Source organism: Monodon monoceros, unplaced genomic scaffold, assembly GCF_005190385.1.
Source record: "Monodon monoceros isolate NGI ecotype Baffin Bay Population unplaced genomic scaffold, NGI_Narwhal_1 Super_Scaffold_2, whole genome shotgun sequence".
Classification (NCBI taxonomy): Eukaryota; Metazoa; Chordata; class Mammalia; order Artiodactyla; family Monodontidae; genus Monodon; species Monodon monoceros.
Window position 1 is genome coordinate 99,269,494 of NW_021703776.1, and position 10,627 is coordinate 99,280,120.

General features: G+C 45.0%; 1 long non-coding RNA gene across 1 annotated transcript in view; it reads right to left on the reverse strand.

The window, feature by feature from the left end:
- LOC114901522 overlaps window positions 1–10,617 on the reverse strand; it is a 32,653-nt gene extending 22,036 nt beyond the window's left edge. The window contains exon 1 of the long non-coding RNA XR_003795186.1: window positions 10,153–10,617. This is a non-coding gene — a long non-coding RNA (uncharacterized LOC114901522). The remainder of the gene's footprint in view (window positions 1–10,152) is intronic.
- Window positions 10,618–10,627: the final 10 nt, after the last annotated feature.

Consider the following 10,627-nt stretch of genomic DNA (forward strand, 5'->3'; position numbering starts at 1 on the left):
AGTTCTCTTCCAGGGCCTCCCATTCCCATTCAGTGACTGGTACTGCTGTCCACCCAGCCAGAAACGTGGGAGTGACCTTGACCCCTCTGTCCTGCCCACTTCCTGCAGCCCATCCCTTACAACCCCTGGAAGGTCCAATCTCTAGCTATGTCTTGGTTTGGGCCGTTCTTCTGCAGTCCTACCATGCACACTGGTTCTCACCATTTCAGTGGATTCTTGCTCCCAAGGGGCAGTCATGCTGGGCCCCACGAGGCTGGCTCATCCCTCCAACCTTGTCTGACATCATGTTTCCTTTGTTCTCTCTCTCCTCTAACCGCACTGTCTTACTTGGGGGGCTTCCTCCTGCCACAGGCTAATCCCCTTGTTGAAACTGAGTCCCCCTAAAACCGAGTTCCCTTACTAAGTTTATAACTAATCTCTATCCGAAACTTTATTCCCTTTGTTGTCCCACCCTTCTTCCCTTTCAGGACTGAGGAGTATCAAAGAAAAGGGGTGACTGAAGCCAAGCAGGACCCTGCAGGACCTTCCCTAGTACAAAAGTCCCTGTGCTCTGTGCTCTGAGCATCCCGGGACCTGCCTTCTTCCAGCAGCCTCTCCAGTCTGGTTGCCTCTCCTGCCTGGCTCACCTCCCACACTGCAGCCTCTTTGGACTAAGGGGGTGTCCCTCTTGGTCAGACCCGCTCCAGGAGAGGCGGTCCCTTCCGGTCTGACACTCTCTTCATATTATGGGAAGGGCATGTATGGTTCCTAGCAAAGACAATGTGTATGTCTGTGCTCGTGTAATGTGTCCAGAATAGATTCATCTTGAAATTTATGGAGTAATCAGAGAACAGAAACTTCTAATAAGTGTTCCTAGGGAATTATTATAAATTAGTATATATTTACTAGGCATCTGCTGTGCTAGGCACTGATGGGAGAAAGAGAAATTTAAGATCAAGTCTCTCTTCCCTCAAAGAAGTAATAACGTGCTTGTTGTCAAAATTAAAACAGTTCTGAGGTATAAAGAGTAAAAGTGAAAGGCCCTATTCGCTCCCTTCTCAATCCCTCTTGGTGAGATCTTTCCAAGCTGTTTTCAATGTTCTTAGAGGTAAATATACATGCATCTGTAAATGCACATACACACATACACCGGGTTTTTAATGGGACTATGCTAGACACATTGTTCTGTAACTTGCTTCTTAAGTTTTACACCTTCCCATGTTCTACATGCATATAGATCTACCTCATTCTTCTTAGTGGCTGCATCGTGTTTATAATAAGGACATACTATCATTCATTTAACGTTGTGTATTGATGGACATTTAGTTTAGTTCCAGTTTTTCCTTATTAGAGTCACATGCATAAGAAATTAACTTGTATAAATTCAACCACATGTGTTCAGCAAACAGTAAAAACAAACAGAGGAACAAGGAAGCAGTAAAAACAATGAGTAAGCATGCGTGGTGAAGAACACGGGCTCTGGAGCCAGACTACTGGATTCAAATCCTTCTCTGCCTCTTAGTAGCTGGGCGATCTTGGCCAAGTTACTTAAGATCTCTGTGCCTCACTTCCTCATCTGGAAAACGGAGGTAATAATGGTGCTTATCTCATCGAGTTCTTACAAGGATTAAATGATTAACACATGCAATGTGTTTAGAATAGCTCCTGGTGCATAGGGAGTACTAAATAAATGTTAACTATCATTCTATTATTATTATTATTAATTATTTACAGAGTAGAAGGTACAGAGGAAGTTTTATTAAATATGGCTAACGTTTATGAATTGGTTAACATTACTTCAAAATTATTTTGGCTAAAAGAAAGTGGTGGGGTGTACCTACCTTCCCTGGTCTGCAGCTCGAGGGACACTGCAAAGTTTGGTAGAATAAGTCCAAGTAAGTTCTTGTTCCCTTTTCTTTTTCACTTAGCTTTTGAACCAGGCAATGGTACAATTATAAATAATCTGAACAGTCTCTATAGTGTGACTTGTGATATAACAAAACTTAAAGATACCTTTCTGGATGTGTTTTAATAAACCCAGAGACACTGGGCTGAGCCTGCCTTGTGCTTTGGGTCTCCCCAGTAACAGTGCTGATCATACCAGACTTGCACCTGCTAATGCAGCAGGTGGGGGGGGGCTTCCCAGCAAGGGTGAGGAAGCCGGTGGATGGCACAACCAGGAGAAGGAGAGACACACCCGAACAGGTAAACAAACTCCTGTTGCTAAGAAGGCAGTAAATCAATCAATCCTGTAAATCTTGGGGCTGCCCCAGATCCTTCTAGTCAAGAATTATAATCTAGTTTCCACGGAGTCCAGCTGTGTTACCACGAGGCCCCACGAGGCTGAAGCTTCGGCTCTTCCTACACTCCCATGTGAACCATTATAGTAAATCCTCCGTTATTTGAGGTTCCTGAGTGAGTCTGATCCTTGACCTCACAGGGTCTAATTCAGACACTAGCAAATGGTTTCATAAGAAAGAAAATATAGGGCTTCCCTGGTGGCGCAGTGGTTGAGAGTCCGCCTGCCAATGCAGGGGACACGGGTTTGTGCCCTGGTCTGGGAAGATCCCACATGCCGCGGAGCGGTTGGGCCCGTGAGCCATGGCCGCTGGGCCTGCGCGTCCGGAGCCTGTGCTCTGCAACGGGAGAGGCCACGACAGTGAGAGCCCCGAGAAAAAAAAAAGAAAAAAGAAAATATAGCCAGTAAGCAAACACCAGAAGGTGTTGGCCCTGCTAGTATGAAACACATACTAACATCACAAGAGCCCCAAAATATCTCCTTCCTCCTCTTCAGCTCTCCTCCTCTCCCTGCTCCTTCTTTTTCCCTTGAAAAAGGCAGATTAAAAAAATATTATAGTATCTTATAAACTTTCAACGAGTAGTAAATAAGTCACAGGGATCTAATGCACAGTATAGTGAATACAGACAAGAGTATTGTACGATAATTATGTAATGTGATGAATATTGTGACAATGGCAATCATATTACAATATATAAATGTCAATGTAACATCCTGTACACAATGTTATATGTCAAATTTATTCAACAAAAAATTATAGTATCCAATTCTGGTGAGGGAGTAAAGAGAATGTATCAGTAAGTATGGAGAGTCTAAGATCTGTACCCTTTTATCTACTCATTCTACTTCTGGGAATGTCACCGAACAAAACAAAACAAAACAGAGCAACCAACAACCACAACAAAAACCCTAAGTATAGAAAAAGCTTTACATCAGAGATGACCTTCACCATTGTAAATAGTGAATCATTAGAAACAACCTTGCAACTAGTTGTCTGCAATCAATATCCAGTTCCCTTGCTCTGTAATTATGATGGAATTCCTGACCTAGGTCAGCACATGGCTGTCAAAATTTATGACTACATTTCCCAGCCTCCCTTGCACCCAGGTGACCATGTGACTAAGTGCTGGCCAATGGAGATACAAGCAAAAGTGAGGATGTGGCTTCTGACTGAGGCTCCCCTACTCTCTGCCTAGAAGGTGGATGTAGTCGTGAGCCACCTGGGACTGTGCTGATGTGGGCAGCACCTGGGGATGGCAGAGCAATGAGATGGAAAAAGCCTCTTTGTCTGCACTGTGGAGCCACCATACTAGAGCTGGTCTGTTTGGATAAGAAAACTGTAAATTCAAATTTCCCTTTGTTTGTTGGCCACGCCACATGGCTTGCAGGATCTTAGTTCTCTGACCAGGGATTGAACCTGGGCCCCGGCAGTGAAAACACTGCGTCCTAACCACTGGACCGCCAGGGAATTCCTCCCTTTGTTATTTTGAGTCTCTGTTCCAGCAGGCAAGTCTGCATCTAGCTAAAACACACATAAATCAACAGGAAACAATGGATTGGCATGTCCACTTGGTGAGATGTTAGGTAGCTGCTGAAATTAATTGATGAAGCTATGAAATAATAATAAAAACTCTTAAGATATATTAATTTTTAGAAGGATGAAAAATTTTGCATGTGGATTGATGATTATATCTAAGTAAAGCTCTTATTAGAAAGAAAACATTGGAAATTTTACATTGAAATGTTAATAATGGTTATATTTTAGATAATGAAACATTGAAGGATCTGTATTTTTTCCTCTCTCACTTTATTATTTAAAATTAATTTTTTATTTAAAATTTTTTGAAATGAAAAAACAAGAAAAAAATTGTTAAATAGTATTCTTAGGATCTTCCGGATATTGGGATTGGTTGCCTTAGGCTAGGCCTCCTGTGCAGGTAACACAGGCATTGGCCAGTGTTGTAGGGAGCATGGGGAAGACGCTCCCAGCAAAGGCTGCCTCACAAGACCACCCCTGATTACAGCAATTCCATTACTGACACGCTCTTTACAGTAATTCCATTACTGGCTGCTATTTCATCCCCCCTTTGAGGTAACACACTAAGTGTCTGATACATTGGGATGAATCCCTTAATAGGCTGGAACAGCTTGGTAATTATTGCTTGTGAGATAAATGGGCATGGGTGGGGGTGAGGAGGCAGATAGGGAAGAAAGGGAAAGTGGGAAACATCAAGAGATGGATGTCATCAACCTTAAGCTTTGCCTAAATGAGTTTTTGTTGACCCAGATGCTGCTGGCTGTCTACTCAATGTCCATTCTCTCCTTCTTCCTTGCTAATCGATTACCAGGTGTTGTTTTTTTTTTTTTTGGTGGTGGGGGGGGTGAGCAGTAATTTCCCGTCATGCCTTGCAACTAGTAGTGACGAGGTGACATTTTTTTCCTAGTAAGTCAAAAGTGAGAGGAAGTTTAGGGGGTGGGGCTTCTGGACAAGTTACGGTTTTCCAGATAAAAATGGACAGAGTTAGTTGACATACTTTTCATTCTTAGCCCTTCCCCCTTATTCTCATCTGGACCGCAAACACAATGCCTGGAGGTACAGCTGACATCCCTTTGTTGATGGCATTAAAAAGTGTTAAAAAGGTAAGTTTCAGAAAAAAAGTAAAATCATGCCTCACATTCAGATATAAAAATGAACATATGGGGCTTCCCTGGTGGCGCAGTTGTTGGGGGTCCGCCTGCCGATGCGGGGGACGCGGGTTCGTGCCCCGGTCCGGGGGGATCCCGCGTGCCGCGGAGCGGCTGGGCCCGTGAGCCATGGCCGCTGAGCCTGCGCGTCCGGAGTCTGTGCTCTGCAACGGGAGAGGCCACAGCGGTGAGAGGCCACAGCGGTGAGAGGCCCGTGTAACGCAAAAAAAAAAAAAAAAAAAAAGAACGTATGTTAAACATTTTATTGAACTTATGAGGGAACTAGGCAGATGTTATAAGGTGCCAAGAAGCACAAATTCATATGGAGTAAAGGAATGTTGAAATGAATGGAAAATGGAGGTAAAACTGGCTTTCCACAGGGTAGGAGGGAAGACACTTGAACCTTTACCTGAAAGGGCAGAATCTGCTTAGTTACAGACAGGAATTCTGCATTGCTATTAGTTACCTACAGTTAGTTAGAGTTGTGAAATAGCTTCCTGGGTCTGATCAGGTGGAAGGGTGTGTTAACAGATAATGGGTACTTTTCCATCAAAGTACAAATGTTTTTCTCCAGAAGGAAGATTAAAATAACCTTCAGTGATGGTATCAGCTCTGGACTACAGACCTCTGGACTCCTTTGAAGGGAGAAAAATAAACCCCTATTTTCTTAAGTAATAATTGTTGGTTTCTGCTAAACGCACCAGGGAAGTCCCATCACTTTTACTTTTTAATTTACATAGTGGTCCATCAATAAATTGAATGTCCACTCTCAGGGGTTATAAAGCAGCTTGCAGCAGACCAACGTTCCCACTAACAACTAGAAAAGCCAGAAAGAAACGTCAGAATCCATCTCTTTGAAGGCAGTGAAGAGCTGCTGAAGAGACAAGAACTGGAGGAGTTAAGACTCCAGAAAGCAGGGGCTTCCCTGGTGGCGCAGTGGTTAAGAATCTGCCTGCCAATGCAGGAGACACGGGTTCGATCCCTGCTCTGGGAAGATCTCACATGCCGCGGAGCAACAAAGCCCATGCGCAATAACTACTGAGCCTGCGCTCTAGAGCCCACGAGCCACAACTACTGAACATGCGTGCCACAACTACTGAAGCCCGCGCACCTAGAGCCCATGCTCCTCAACAAGAGAAGCCACCGCAATGAGAAGCCTGCGCACCTCAACAAAGAGTAGCCCCCGCTCGCCACAACTAGAGAAAGCCCGCGTGCAGCAACGAAGACCCAACGCAGCCAAAAATAAATAAATAAAATAAATTAAAAAAAAACCACCAAAAAGACTCCAGGGAGCAGAGAACCCCAGAGGGTGAGCAAATGTGTGCAGCCACTTTTATTTACCCTGAGGGCATCTGCCAATTCTGGACACAGGCATGAGGCTGAGGATCCAGACTTTGAATCCGCAGAGGGCCACTGCTGGGGACAGGCAAACAGCAGAGCTTTTGGCAGAGACCGAGCGGGGAATTCCAAGGACATGTGCCAGATTCTGGGCAACTCTGTATTTCAAGAAACTGAAATTTAAGTGGAAAGCCTCTGAAAAGCAGAGGAAGCTTTTGATAGACTTGCAAGGTGAAGATTTGCATTTTAGACCTGCTGGGGTGCTGATGGGGTGGGTCGCTGCAGAGCAAACTCCAGGCTCCCAGGTGGAAGTTGGAGACACAGAGGTAGACTGAGCCCTACCAGGATCTCAATGCAGCTGTGACTCAGTACAAGATTGGCTACTCTTCTCATTGGTCTCGTGGAGGAAGGGGTAAACCCTCCCTGGAGGATAATAACATTTGAAGCCTCTACAACTTTTTACAAGCAAAATTTGACATCTAGGGACTTCCCTGGTGGCGCAGTGGTTAAGAATCTGCCTGCCAATGCAGGGGACACGGGTTTGAGCCCTGGTCCAGGAAGATCCCACATGCCGCGGAGCAACTAAACCCATGCGCCACAGCTACTGAGCCTACGCTGTAGAGCCCGCAAGCCACAGCTACTGAGCCCGCATGCCACAGCCACGGAAGCCCGCGTGCCTAGAGCCCGTGCTCTGCAACAAGAGAAGCCACCGCAATGAGAAGCCCGCGCACTGCAACGAAGAGTAGCCCCCGCTCGCTGCAACTAGAGAAAGCCCACACACAGGAACGAAGACCCAACACAGTCAAAAATAAATAAAATAAATTTATTAAAAAAATTTATAAAAAAAAAATTTGGCATCTAATAAAAAATTACTGGATATATGAAAAACCAGAGAGAACAGACAATAGAAACAGATTAATCCAGAACTGAAGTTACCTGACTTTAAAATTACTATGGTTAACATGTTCAAGAAAATAGAGGAAAAGATGGAGAATTTTACTTGAGTATTGAAATCTGGAAAAATAAATCAAATGGAAGCCCTAGAGCTAAAAAGTACATTAAATAAAATTATGAATTCAGTATATTAGACACAACAGAAGACAGGGTTTTAACCACTGGACCGCCAGGGAAGTCCCCCTCTGACTTTATTTTTAATTGTCTTGCATAATATGTGATTTATAAGGAATTAAATTAAAAAAAAAGTATTCTAGCATTCCACAGAAGTTTCTCAAACTGTAAGCCTACAGCAATGATTAGCTACTTTCTTGCCTCCATAGTCACCTTAGTTTTAATTCATCCCTAAATTTAAATCACAAAACAAATGTTGTATATAGGATTCTTTTTAACTTTAAAAATGGATTAAACAGTAGAACACAGATTACCCAGAACTTAATTCAATAGTATTGATACCATGGTTTAATTTACTTCATCATCTCTACCCTTATTTTATTTTATTTTTCAAAGTTAGTACATTGCCTACGTACGCATCTTTTGGGAGACAGATGAATGGAGTACTTGTGTTAAACATCTGGGGCCAGGATATGTCAGAGATTCAAAACCAGGACACAGAACATGAGGGCTAAATGCTTCTAGAATGATTCTACCCGAGTCACAGGTGAGCAGGTCAGGTCCTTTCTGATAGTACCTGAGATCTATCCTCCCAGCCCATGTTTCCTGAGCCTCGGAGTAACTCCCATCTGATATCTTCATAACTTCTTTCAGCTTCTATCATTTTCAAGGGTGAATGAAATTATGTATTCCCAATCAGATGGGAACAAACCTCCCTCTCTACCTGCTTGTTTTCTCTGTTCCTTCCACATTCCTCTCATCCAGCCAAGATGCTGAATAAAACGACCATATCTCCTAATATTCGTGAGACTGAAAACTTATCAGACTGAAAGTATGAATCATCATTCAAATTCCCCCCAAAATTCTAGTTTATAACCCCTCCTCGGAAATTCCCATTTATAAATAGAAAAATCAAGAATTAAGTTATTTTCTTTTTAAATCCATTTCTCCATCTATAAAAAAATTAGTTTACCACACAACTTAACCCACTGCATGTATATTGTTCTGATCCAAGCAACTATAAATAAAGGTGAACTGCCAAAACTTCCTATTTCTTTTCATTTTTTCTAGCAAGAATTGGTAACATTTAGCATTAAATTTCACTGTCATGCAAAGGATGTTTAAGGATTTTCTGGTTTTACTCCACCGGAAGTAGGATCAATTATGCAGAAGTCCCCTGATTCTCTATCACCACAAAACCCACAGCAACCAAAACACATACACAAATTAAGAAGAATTCTTCATCTCAAGAAATTGCAGTTGAAGCCACTAAATGTAAGAACAACAGAAAAGAGGCAGATTAATAAAATACAGTAAGAACCATAAAAGTTGAATTATGCACTTTCACCTTGATAGATACTGCTATATCGCCCTCTTAAGAGTTGGACCAATTTAACCTTCCACAAGTAAGGTATGAGGGTGCCTATTTCCACATAGCCTTGTTATCATAGCATGGTATCCAATTTTTTTTCAGTCTGAGAGGTAAAAAGTGGTATTTTGGTGTAGTTTTATATTTAGTATCTCATCATGAATGAGATGAGTAATTTTTTGTATGCTTACAAACCATTTATATTTCCTTTTCAGTGAATCATATTTTAGTAGCTTTTGCCCAGTTTTCTATTTTGGTCTTTTTCTTATCAAATTGTGAGAGTTCTTTATGTACTAAAGAGATTTGTCTCTGATGTGAACTGGCAATATTTTCCCCCGTTTTGCCATTTGTCTTTCGCCTTGACTAAGAAGTTGATTTGGCCCAAGGTAAAGAACTTTAATTTCAAAGCTTTCCTAAGTGTTTGTGTACTCAAAGGAGGCTACGGAGGTAGGAGACTCTTGTTTGGAAAGACACAGCCACCTGCCTGCTTCCTATGCCCTGTCAGGCCCGTGGGCAACGCCTGCAGGTCAGCGGAGGAAAAAAGGGAACGGATGTTGCTCGCATGGTGTGTGCAGAGTCCTCCCGGTGGGGGCCAGGAACACTGGCACACAGGGCACCTTTGGCAACACGTTTCTCTGCCCGAAGATGGATTTAGGCGCACATCCCACCCGAGGCTTCCCCCAGAGAGTGGGAGGGCACCAGGAGGGGGGCGTCGTGTTTCCCTCTCCTGGTGGAGGGTGTCAGAGCGTGTGCAAAGCCTCTTTCAGACCATCCGCGGCTCCTGGTGTGATTCTAGACCCAACACATCCATTTTGGGAAAGGTGATGCAGGGGCTACTCGTGTCCTGGGGATTGTCCCGGTGTAGTGAGAGGACCAGATAGATCCTAGCGCACAGTTTCTCCACGGTGCCCCAGCGGGCAGCGGTACTGTCGTCCCGGGTGAGGTGGGGGCCAGGTAGCTTGCCCAGGTACCCAGGGCTGGAACCGGCTGCCGGGTGCCGGGCCCAAGCTCTCAAGCCCCAGCCCTCGGCAGTGCTAGAGCGGGTCCAAGGAAGGGCCTTGGGATTCGCAATGTAAGGGCCAACAGCCTCACCGGAGTAAACTTTCTGGGGTCTGAGACGGACTCTAGCTTCCATTCCTGGGTCCTGCCAAGGGAGGGTGTAACCATCTCTCAAAGCTCGGCCAGGACCTGTGCTCAACCACCCAGGCTCTGCTCTCGACCTCTGAGCATTTCACACAATGCCCTCAAGATTTTATGCATCCTTGTATTTTTGTTTTTTGTTTTTTGGCCGCGCCACGTGGGATCTTAGTTCCCCGACCAGGGATGGAACCCGCACCCCCTGCACTGGAAGCGCAGAGTCCTAACCCCTGGACCGCCAGGGAAGCCCCTGTGCACCCTGGTCTTATTTCCTCACCTAGACATCCGACATCGGCCGCGCAGAGCTTTACGTGTATTGACCACATCCGACGGCAGAGCACTTCGGCAGCAGGCGGATCTCCACAGATCTCGTCGCCGACAGCGTGTGGGGGACCAGGTCAGGAGGGCCAGCAATGAGCGGAGAGGCGCGAGGGCAAGGGACTGGGAAGTTCACCGAGGGGAGGCCCCGGCGGGGTGATGGACGGCGGGATGAAAAGCCAGACTTTAGGGGGAACATCAAATCTGGCCCAGCCTGGCGGGGTCGGGGGGGCGGACCCGGCTGCAGAAGGTCCAGACTCTCCCTCGGGGGAGAAAAAGGGACTTCCTGCCAGGTGCTCTGGCCTCTTTCGAGGTTTCTGGAGAAACGAAGCCAGGCTCCATTTCCTCTGAAGTCAGGCAAACCGGGCCGGGCCAGCAGTCCCGCCCTGACAGTTCCTCAACCCTCAGAGGCTAGGCTGGCGGTTTCCCCAGCT